Here is a 12,500-nt window from a genome sequence, read left to right on the forward strand (position 1 = left end):
GAACCAGCGGAGAGCTACAAATACCTACGGGTATTTGAAGGGGACAGAATCAAACATTTAGTGATGAAGGAAGGGGTCAGAAGAGAATGTTATCGCAGAGTAAGGGCAATACTCAAGAGAGAGCTGAATGCAGAAAACAGGATCGAAGCGATCAATACTTTAGCCATACCAGTCGTGACTTACAGTTTCAATATCATTAAGTGGTCAATTACTGAAGTATGTAATCTTGACAGAAAAATACGAAAATTGTTGACAATGCATAGAATACACCACCCTGAGGCAGATACAGAACGACATTACTTTCCAAGAAAAGAGGGTAGCCGTGGACTTTTACAATTGGAATTAACAATGAAGATTGCCACAACTGGCCTAGACACCTAACTGAAAATCTCTGATGACTGGATGTTAAAATTTGTCTCAAAGCATTAAAACAAGAAAACATCATACTCAGTAACAAAACAGGCAAAGGAATATCTAAGTGAATCCCAAATACAGCAAATTCCAGAATTAGGCGTACTAGAAACGAGCACAGAAAAAGCTAAGCGTATGAAAACCCGTGCTAAAACTGCTGCCTTAGATATTCTTACTGATAAATGGCAAGAAAAAAAAACATCTCAAAGGCAAATACTCAAAGAGAGCTAATAGTGCCGATGTTGACAAAGCTATTACCCATCAATGGTTAGTGTCTTCTGGCTTAAAATCAGAAACAGGAAGGATTATAGCAGTCCAAGACCAATGCCTACCTACAAGAAACTATCAGGCCAGCATATTAAAGAATGGCAGTAGCCCAACATGTCGTGTATGTCAAACAACAAAATGAAACCATTGATCATGTTATCTCTGTGTGCAGTCTTCTTGCCCCTACAGAATATCTCAACAGACATGATACAGCAGCACAATATATTCACTGGGTAATTTGCAAAACTGGTGGGAACTCAAACCACCTCCAGTGCTTGAAAATGATCACATCTCACTCCTCTGGAACTTCACCATTCAAACTGACAAAAAGATAGATGCGAATCTATATTGAAAGATTTCAGACAAAAATCATGCCTCCTAATGTGTAAAGATTTTGAAATAGAAATTGACAAAATATGAAACGTCAAGACTAAAACAATGCCTGTTGTTATAGATGCCCTAGGAATGATAGCAAAAGGTGCTGATTGCTACCTAGCTTAGATACCAGGAAACCCCCAAATGACAGAAATTTAAATGAGAGTGCTTATGGGAACTGCCCATATCCTACGTAAAATACTGCCTATGTAATCTCAAATTCAAAAAACAAACCCATAATTTTCTTATGTTCTCTTTAGCATTCTCTAGAACAATACTATGTGCAAAACTAAGTATATGATACCCTAGGCATAGCACCAGCATGAACTTCTAACTTGTCTCATGAGGTCTATGGGTGAGACTTGGAGCTAGCTCGTACAAATACAAAGGAAAAGTCAAGCATATATTAATAATAATAATAACAATAACAACAACAGCAGCAACAACAACAACAACAACCACAACAATAACAATAATAATAATAATAATAATAATAAGTGACTCTCATGTTTTGTCTTGGTATAAAAGATGGGCTACAGCAAATATTCTGTTAATACCACAGATTTGCTTGTCAGTTGTTTGACCTTAACCAGTTGAGCATGTCTCTTTGTCGCTGACAATATGTGGATCTCTGATCACGAGCAAAAGTAGTGGGGAAACATCAGAACCATGTGTTGAGAGGAATTCTTTGGGGTTTGAATAATTCACCTCTGGAAACATGGGTGTTTCGTTCAACATCCTTAAACAACCCTTATTCAGGGACCTTTACAGTAGGACGGGCTACTCGATATGATGAAAATTCTAACTGGGTCCCACCTGCAAGGTCAGGTGCTGTTAATCTTGATATGAGATCACCATGTCGTGCATATATGGTTGTGATGCATGTGCCTGGGATACCCTTATCAAACAGTTAGTCATGATGGATATACTGGGCTTCGTATATTTTACACCGGTGTCACTTTGATAGCAAGCACTGCTCTCTTACTCAATAATAATAATAATAATAATAATAATAATAATAATGATGATGATGATGATGATGATGATGATGATGATGATGACGACGACGACGACGATAATAATAATAATAATAATAATTAGGAAGTAGTGACAAATCTCATTCGCCATGCATATATATATCTACATACACATATATTTACATTTTTTTGTATACTTATACACATACATTTATATATATATATATATTTATACATACGCATATACATACATATATGCACACACACACGTATATACTCACGTACACACACACACACACACACACAAACACACACACACACACACACACACACACACACACACACACACACACACACACACACACACACACACAGAGAGAGAGAGAGGGAAACTACTGTTTTAACTTTCCCCGCCAAAACTATTTTGTTTAATTAATTACTCTGGTGTATTTAGTCGAACACATCTGCTGTTATATCGATTACAAAGAAATATGACAGTTTAGAACATATCAGCAAATATAGGAAATACACAATTTCGTCTTCTTTGAACATAAATCACGATATATATACTGTATAGACAGATTGCCTATTTATATAATTATTGTCATGAAGGCTTCGGGGCTGTTTTTGAGATCGGCCATTTTGTTTTGTTCTTTTTTTGCGCGCGTTAGTCTTTTGCTTTTCCTTTCACTCCTATTATATCCGCATGTGTAACGTGGATGTTACAAGATTTATCGTGCAAGGAAGCTAGTGGTAACTGATTTGCACCATCGCTGCAAAACTGACGCATAACGTGGTTTTTTGCTTGTATATTTTTTTGGATCAAAATATCAAAATATGTTTATTAGCTGACTGACAAAATAATACATACACACACATACACACACACACACACACACATATATATATAGGTGCAGGAGTGGCTGTGTGGTAAGTAGCTTGCTTACCAACCACATAGTTCCGGGTTCAGTCCCACTGTCTTCTACTACAACCTCGGGCTGACCAAAGCCTTGTGAGTGGATATGGTAGACGGAAACTGAAAGAAGCCCGTCGAATATATATATGTTTGTGTGTCTGTTTGTCCCCCCACCATCGTTTGATAACCGATGTTGGTGTGTTTACATACCTGTAATTAAGCGGTTCGGCAAAAAAGACCCATAGAATAAGTTCTAGGCTTACAAAGAATTAGTCCTGGGATCGATTTGTTCGACTAAAGGCGGTGCTCCAGCATGGACACAGTCAAATGACTGAAACAAATAAAAGAATAAAAAATATATATATATGTATATATATATATATATATATATATATATATATAATCGTACATTTATACATATGTTTATATGCATACATATGAATGTTTACACATGCGAACCTAACCACACATACGTATGAATACGTATACTTATACATTCCATATATTGGTTTCAAATTTTGGCACAAGGTCAGCAGTTTCAGGGATGGAGTTAAGTCGATAACATCGATCCCACCGCTCGACTGGCACTTACTTATCGAAAAGATGAAATTCCCCGGCGGAATTTGAACTCAGAACGTACAGGTGGACGAAATGCTGCTAATCATCTTGACCGGAGTACCAACGATTCTGTTAGCTCGCCGCTTTAGCATATCCCATATACCAGTGCCAAAAATATCAGGGATATATCTGAATGGGTATTTCGCCATATTGAAAAGGCGCGTGTTCTTGTGGTTTGTTAACTGGGCTCAAGATAATAATTTCTTGGGCTTGAATTCTAATCAGGGAGATGTGTTGTTTTCTTGTGCAAGGCACTTTACTTATTGTTGCTCCAGCCAGCTCATCTGATAAAGAAGATTATTAAGATTGACGGGGATTCAAGGTCAGTAGGTACTTAATGCAACAGCGTTTAAGAGTAAGTGGTATGGTTAAAAACGATCAGATATGACGAGGGACACATCTACTGTGTACTGTTATATCCCGTCTGTGCCCTTTTTATCTACCATTTTGGGAATTAGTTACAATGTCTACTAATAGAGTGGGCAACCAGAAGAATATAGAATTCCACTTTGAGATAGGAGACATCAACAGAAACCGACAGAAATATTTCAACTTATAATTTATAATACATTGTCGAATAGTTTATAGTATTTATTTCGTTATTAAGCTGGCAGAATTGTTAGCACGCCGGGTAAAATGCTTGGCGGCATTTCGTCCGTCTTTGCGTTCTGTGTTCAATTGCCACCGGGGTCGACTTTGCCTTTCATACTTTCAGATCTCTGGCACCAATTAGTTCAAAGCAGTCTAGCTCACTTGCAAGTGCGCTTGATGCATAATTTATAGTACACCTGTTTCTTCATTAATAGCTTCACACTAACCACTGGCTCCGAAGTCTAGTTCCAAACCAAGCAAAACTTCAACTGTGCGATTGTCAATATTGCAAAACATGCACACTGTGACTTCCGCTTCGTTTCACTGGGTCAGTTTACATGCCGTTTACTGTGCCAAAAGTACATAACACCTTGCGACTATAAATCTTACTATAATGGGGCGTTATGTCCGTCTGTCTGTCCGTCTGTCTGTCCGTCTGTCTGTCCGTCTGTCTGTCCGTCTGTCTGTCCGTCTGTCTGTCCGTCTGTCTGTCCGTCTGTCTGTCCGTCTGTCTGTCCGTCTGTCTGTCCGTCTGTCTGTCCGTCCGTCTGTCTGTCCGTCTGCATGTCCGTCCGTCTGTCTGTCCGTCTGTCTGTCTGTCTGTCTGTCCGTCCGTCCGTCTGTCTATCTGTCTGTCTGTCTGTCTGTCTGTCTTGTCTGTCTGTTCCTTCTTCACGGTCAAACGGCTGGACGAATGGTCATGATGCTTTTCGGGATTACGAAGGAGGTAATCAGGAAGGCTTTTAGCGAAAAAAATGTGAAAAAGTATGATTATTTAGTAGATATTGAGTTTTGTATTAATAAATCACCTGTATGCCTCCATCGTAGATGGGTAGATTTGTTAGTTATATAAATACATCTACATTTATAATAACTTTCTTCTTCCACTTATGATTGTGTATGTAACAAATGCAACTTGGAAACCCCAAGCTCTAAAATCTCATGAGCTCGATTCATTCGACGAAAAATTCTTCAAGGCCCTGCTGCAGCTTGGCTGCAGTCTATTGACTGAAACAGACGGACGGACAGACAGACGGACAGACAGACGGACAGACAGACGGACAGACAGACGGACGTAAAGGATAAAAGGTAAAAGATTTATGAAGAAAGAATTTCTTAAATTAAATCTAACTATACACAGGGTGGTGCAAAAGTAGGTATACAGTTATGAAAAAAGAAAACACGTACAATACTCATTTATTTTTATCAAAAAAAATTTAAAGTTGCGCCTTAGTAATATTATCAATATTGGTACCAAAGATGTGGCAAGTTGGCAGAGTCGTTAGCGCGCCGGGCAAAATTTTTTTACCGGCATTTCATCTTTCTTCGTGTTCTGAGTTCAATTCCCACCGAGGTTGACTTTGCCTTTCATCCTGTCGACGTCGATAAAATAAGTACCAGTTGATCATTGGAGTCGATATAATCAATTTACCCCCAAACCCGAAATGGCTGGCTTTATGCCAAAATTTGAAACCAATATTAGTATCGATAAATAATAATTCGGTATTCTCAGAGAAAAAGTACTTTGCATTTGGATGAATTGAAATATCCACACACACGCATGCGCGTGCACCACTCCCACACAAACACGTTTCATTGTACATTGAAAAACTAATAGCATTTAATACAAATAACTAAAACATAGATAGAAATGTTTATAATTTAATCAGAAATTATTCCTTCATTGTAATTTGTAGCTTCACGATGGCGAAGGTCATACGATGAAGAAATATGTTAAATAAAAGATATATTTGAATATTTATGTGTCTTTATATATATTTATGTATCTACACACACACACACACACACACACACACACACACACACACACACACACACACTTGTAAATATAAATTTTCTTTTCGTTTGTTTCCATTCTATCCAATTTTATTTGAATTTACACAAAAAAATATTTTTATCGTGGTGTTTTTGAGTTTTTGGGGAGCTCACTTCTTTCTCAATAAATTTTGCTTATCGTTTTTGAAATTTGAATAAATTTTATCTCTTTTCAAACATGACGATAGAGTGCCAAATAGGAAAAAAACCCCAGAAAACAAACAAAAAAAAAAAAAAGAAAGAACGATCGAACTTCTCTGACAACTGAAAGTCTCTCCCTCTCTCTGTGTCGCTATATATATATATATATATATATATATATATATATATATATATACCTTTTCTCTGTCTCTTTCTCTCTTTCTCTATCTATCTATCTATCTATCTATCTATCTATCTATCTATCTATCTATCTATCTATCTATCTATCTATCTACCTATCTATCTGTGTGTGTGTGTGTATGTCTGTGTGTGTTTTGTAAATTGGTATTTTTTAATACATATTCTTGAAACTTGAGAACTAAATAAACTCAATCCAAACAAAATATTCTATTGAGATGAAGACGAACGACTCGCAGTTTTTAAATGGTACGAACGGCTACAAGCCTGAAATACTTGAAGGAAGGCTGCGATTCAAACATTCAGAAGATTTATTAAAATGTAATGCAGCCTTGTCTACCAAAAGATATCAACATTATGGTAAAGCAATGAAGCAGTTAACATGTGTGAATAAATCTTCAAGTCAGCCTATATCCCACGTTAAAATCGTTGGAGAATATCAGACGTGTTTTAACAAAGAAATTTTGGTCGATCGAGTGGATAAAGACGTTGAAAGACACCTTCAAGAATACCAAATACAGCCGATCTATCTATCTATCTATCTATCTATCTATCTATCTATCTATCTATCTATCTATCTATCTATCTATCTATCTATCTATCTATCTATCTATCTATCTATCCGTCTGTCTGTCTGTATACATAAAAATGTATACATATGTATCCATATGTATACATTTTAATATATCTATCAATCTATATGTCTGGCTATCTATCCATCTATGCCTGCCTGTCTGTCTGTCTAGCTGTCTGTTCGTCTGTCTCTATTTTTCATATTCTTTTTCTCTGTATGTATATGTGACCGTGTCGTAAGAAACTTGCTTCCCAACCACATGGTTCTGGTTTCAGTACCACAGTGTTGCACCTTAGGCAGATGTTTATTCGATGAAAGGCGGTGCTCCGGCATGGCCGCAGTGAAATGACTGAAACAAGTAAAAGAATAAAATAATAAAAATACAATATATATATATATATATATATATATATATATATATATATATATATATATATATATATATATATGTATATATATATATATATATATATATATATATATATATATATATATATATATATATATATATATATATATATATACATATGTATACACACATAGACATACGCACATACATACATATATAACGAGGCACTTAGATATACGCGTGTGTGTGTGTTGTATATATCTGCAAGAAGTCTAAAGATAAACACCCGTACATTCCTAAGTCATCTTTCCTCTATAACGTTATGTATACATGTATATACACGTTTCCATACATGCATACATACGCAAATATATACATACATATATACATACATGCTTACATATATGTATACGTGTATGTGTGTTAGTACGTATATAAAAGTGTAAATACTTTAATTCCTAACGAAATGCATTTATTTATAGACACAACACTTCCTTGTTAGGAAACGAAACGAAACGAAACAGCTTTGTACTTTGGAAGTCTCACTGAAAAAGGAGTCGATTTTCGTTGACTCTCATTATTACCCGCTAAACTTGCATCACATTCTTAAAGAAGCCGTCTCGTTTAGATCGCTTTACCATCAGTCACACGACACTACGCTAACGTCAACGAACCATTGGCAACTAGCGAAGAGAACATATAACACAACTCGCTGTACAAACTCTCCTGCTACTAAAGAAGGTATCTGGTTATGATCTTTGTCATTGGAAGCCGTCTAACAGTCCGTAATGTTTACCATAACAGCACCATTAATAATTGTCTGGTTGAGGATGCAGTGTTGCCGTGCTTTTAGTAGAACATGTATACTGAGAAACTATTTCACTTGTCTAGACTCTTTGTTGTTGGTATTGGTACTTTTGTTCGTTAGCTTCTTCTTCTTCTTCCTTTTCTCCTCCTCCTCCTCCTCCTCCTCCTCCTCCTCCTCCTCCTCCTCCTCCTCCTCCTCCTCCTCCTCCTCCTCCTCCTCCTCCTTCTTCTTCTTCTTCTTCTTCTTCTTCTTCTTCTTCTTCTTCTTCTTCTTCTTCTTCTTCTTCTTCTTCTTCTTTTTCTCTATCTATCTATCTATCTATCTATCTATCTATCTATCTATCTATCTATCTATCTATCTATCTATCTATCTATCTATCTACCATAATTGGATATTTATATGCATATATATATGTATGCATGTATATATATATATATATATATGTATATTATATATATTATACATATTATATATATATATAAGTATATAAATGCACATGTATATATATACGAACACATGTTTTATGTATATTCAAGCATAACTACATAAATACACACACACACACACACACACACATACGTATATATGTATATCTACTAGTATACACACAGACATCCATTCACTCACACATGAATATGAATACAAGTATATGTATATATAAAAATGTATATATATATATATATATATATATATATATATATATATATATATATTCACACATGCATACATATACACAAAGGCTCACATCACGTACAATAAGAAGTTACATATGAATAAATACGATATATAGACACAAAACTATTCATAATTATTTGTACATTTATATAGGCACAAACACGAAGTACACACACACACATACACACACACACACACACACACACACACACACACAACCTGAGGATTGAGAAACATCATGACCATATTTCTTATCCATATACTTAACGTCTTGTATTTCACATTTCCACATTAATGTCTTCCTGGTATAGAAGAGTGTGTTCGGTCTGTAGAATAGCAAATATATGTGAACCACATTGATAATAAATGTAAAGTGTTGACATTGATGAACTTGTAGCATTAGTACAGAATTATAAACAATGAAATGAAACCCCAAATAAAACGAAAATGAAAGAATAATATATAAAAAGACCCACATTGTGAAATCCTAGAGTTAATGTTTACGGTATGGAGCTAAATATGTTAGTTGAAAAAACAAGGGCGCCATCTATGACCTATTTTGGAAGGCCTCAGAAAATACTGAACAAGTTGTGGAAAAAGACCAAAATTTGTTTGTTGGAATAGAAAACAGCTCATCTACGCGAGGAATTTTTATTCTCGAATGGGAAACCCAGTACGAAAGCTTGCAACAGAGTAAATGTAGGTCAAGATATCTATTAATAAGGTAGTGGTGTTAAACAGGGCAATACATTAAGCCTGCTACTGTCAAAGAGGTGTAGTCCAATACCCCGGTTTCTTACAGTTTTCGTTTACTCACTTCCATTCACTGAGCGTGGCTCTTATCTGAGAACATCTGTCAAAAGTACCAACCAGCGTAGTAATGTTGCCTCAGTCGCACGTTAATTTGAAACGAGATTTTTAACCAAGAAGTTAACGATTTCTAATAAGCGTCCATGTCAGTTACGGGGGTGAGTTCGATCGCTCACGAAGAAATTATACGAAATAAACAAAAAATTATTGCCCCTTTCCACTTTCGTGGATCGAATTTGCTTTCCATTATTTTCCGATGTCAATTTTAATTAATGTTTTAAACATTTTAATCAAATGCTTAAATTTTATGTATGTACTGTATATTCTCTTTACTCTTTTTACTCTTTTACTTGTTTCAGTCATCTGACTTCGGCCATGCTGGAGCACCGCCTTTAGTCGAGCAAATCGATCCCAGGACTTATTCTTTGGATGCCTAGTACTTATTTTATCGGTCACTTTTTGCCGAGCCGCTAAGTTACGGGGACCTAAACAAACCACCATCGGCTGTCAAGCGATGTTGGGGGGACACAGACACAGAAACACACAGACATACACAGACACACACACACACACACACACACACACACACATACACACACACACACACACACACACACACACACACACACACACATATATATATACATATATACGACGGGCTTCTTTCAGTTTGCGTCTACCAAATCCACTCACAAGGCTTTGGTCGGCCCGTAGCTATAGTAGAAGACACTTGCCCAACGTGCCACGCAGTGGGAATGAACTCGGAACCATGTGGTTGGTAAGCAAGCTACTTACCACACAACCACTCCCGCGCCTATGTATGTATGTATGTATGTATGTATGTATGTATGTATGTATATATGTATGCAGTGGCCCGGGAACAAAATTTGCTAAGGTGGTGCAAACCCAGGTTCAAACATTTTTTTACATAAAAGTGGATTTTTTCATTGTTAACATTAAGACAAATGCAGTTATAATAATAATTTTTATTATTATGAGGGTCGGCTGAAATGTTCATACTCTCATGGAATGTGACCAAATAAAGTCCATATTTTAACGTAGGTCCTCTTACTGTCCATACACTTCCATCAGTAGTTGTAGTGCTTGTATCGCGCTGGTGAAGACGCTACCCTGTTGGTCAAAATATTTATCAACAACGGGTTAGACGTCATCACATCACAGCGATACTGGTGCCCAGCTGAGTGTTTGTTCATGATGGGAAACAGATGATAATAAAATGGAACCAAATCACTAACGTAGGGAGGGTAATCAACCAGTTCAAAGCCAGTCGCGCACAGCAGCCATTGAAACCAAACTTGTGTACTGAAGCATTGTCCTAATGAAACAAGACTCCATTCATCAGTTTTTCCTTTGGTCTTGATAGCTTTCGTAACTACCTTAGCGAGTCTGTGTTGAACTTTCCATTGATGTTGCAATCATTTTGAACATGGTCAATAAAAACATTTTTTGCATTAACGTATACTCTTTTTACTCTTTACTCTTTTACTTGTTTCAGTCATTTGACTGCGGCCATGCTGGAGCACCGCCTTTAGTTGAGCAAATCGACCTCAGGACTTAATCTTTAGAAGCCTAGTACTTATTCTATCGGTCTCTTTTGCCGAACTGCTAAATTATGGGGACGTAAACACACCACCATCGGTTGTCAAGCGATGCTGGGGGGACAAACACAGACACACAAACATATACACACACATACATTTATATATATATATACATATATACGAAGAGCTTCTTTCAGTTTCTATGTACCAAATCCACTCACAAGGCTTTGGTCGGCCCGAGGCTATAGTAGAAGACACTTGCCCAAGGTGCCATACAAACAGTGGGAATAAATCCGGAACCATGTGGTTGGTAAGAAAGCTACTTACCACACAGTCACTCCTGCACCTGTAGTATATGTAATAATGTGAAGTATATTTTGTATATTAAAATGTTTAATTTTGGAAATATACCAAGCGAAGCAAACACAAGCAGTAAAAATAGAAGTTGCAAGTATTTCAGAATGTGGGATACTACGCGATGAAAACTAACAAAAAAGAAAGAATAGAGTGGTGCTTGTGTTCAAAAGGTACGATGAAAGGGCTCAGGAGAAGGATAGAAAGATGGGCTTGAAAATAAGAAAGATAGTAGGAAAGAAAAGAATGAAAAGTGAAAAGATAAACTGGATGTCTGAAGTGAATGTTAGGCAGGAGATGAAACAAAATACATGTCTTACCTACGCGCTGGTCAAATAGAAAAAAGATGAGTGACAACAAAATTGGATGGTTTTTTGGTCCCAAAGATTGAACAAAGGGAGACAGAGTGGAGTAGAGAAGGCTGGGGAAGAGCAAGTACGAAGAAAGAGGGAGTGCAGAACAAAAAAAGGGAATAAAGATAGACAGTAGTTAGTTGACAGAGATGGACAGAGGAAGAAATGGAAGGTAGTAAATAGAGAAAGGCAGCAGACAGATAGAGAGGCAGATAGAAATAGATGGGTAAGGTTTTGCGCATAAGAGTGGGGAAGAGAAGGATAGAGAAATGGATAGAAAAGAGAGAAAAAATCTCGTACTAAATATTGAACATTATGTTGGGTACCACTGAGCGGGAACAAAAATGGGGTGTGTGAGATTAGATTGCAACCATAAAATGTTGCACAGAAATCCCCCCCACGCACACACACACACACACACACACACACACACACACGCACACACATATATATATACCACCTGACATTGTCATATTTAAACCCTCTGTCATATTTAATGACAATTACAGTCTTTCTTTTTGGTGATACATTGCCTAAATCGCTGCCTAATTACCGATTGTTAAGATCGGCCGTGTTGGATATATATAATACTGTACACTTCGGAGATATATATATATATATATATATATATATATATATATATATATATATATATATATATATATATAAGGTATTGTTATCTAGA

At 36.5% G+C, this 12,500-nt stretch overlaps 1 long non-coding RNA gene across 1 annotated transcript in view; it reads right to left on the reverse strand.

Annotated features, from left to right (window-relative positions):
* LOC149136201 (uncharacterized) overlaps window positions 1–12,500 on the reverse strand; it is a 34,047-nt gene that overhangs the window by 19,562 nt on the left and 1,985 nt on the right. Inside the window, exon 2 of the long non-coding RNA XR_016241646.1 lies at window positions 3,157–3,277. This is a non-coding gene — a long non-coding RNA (uncharacterized LOC149136201). The remainder of the gene's footprint in view (window positions 1–3,156; window positions 3,278–12,500) is intronic.

The sequence above is a fragment of the Octopus bimaculoides genome, chromosome 4, assembly GCF_046866305.1.
Source record: "Octopus bimaculoides isolate indiv1 chromosome 4, ASM4686630v1, whole genome shotgun sequence".
NCBI lineage: Eukaryota > Metazoa > Mollusca > Cephalopoda > Octopoda > Octopodidae > Octopus > Octopus bimaculoides.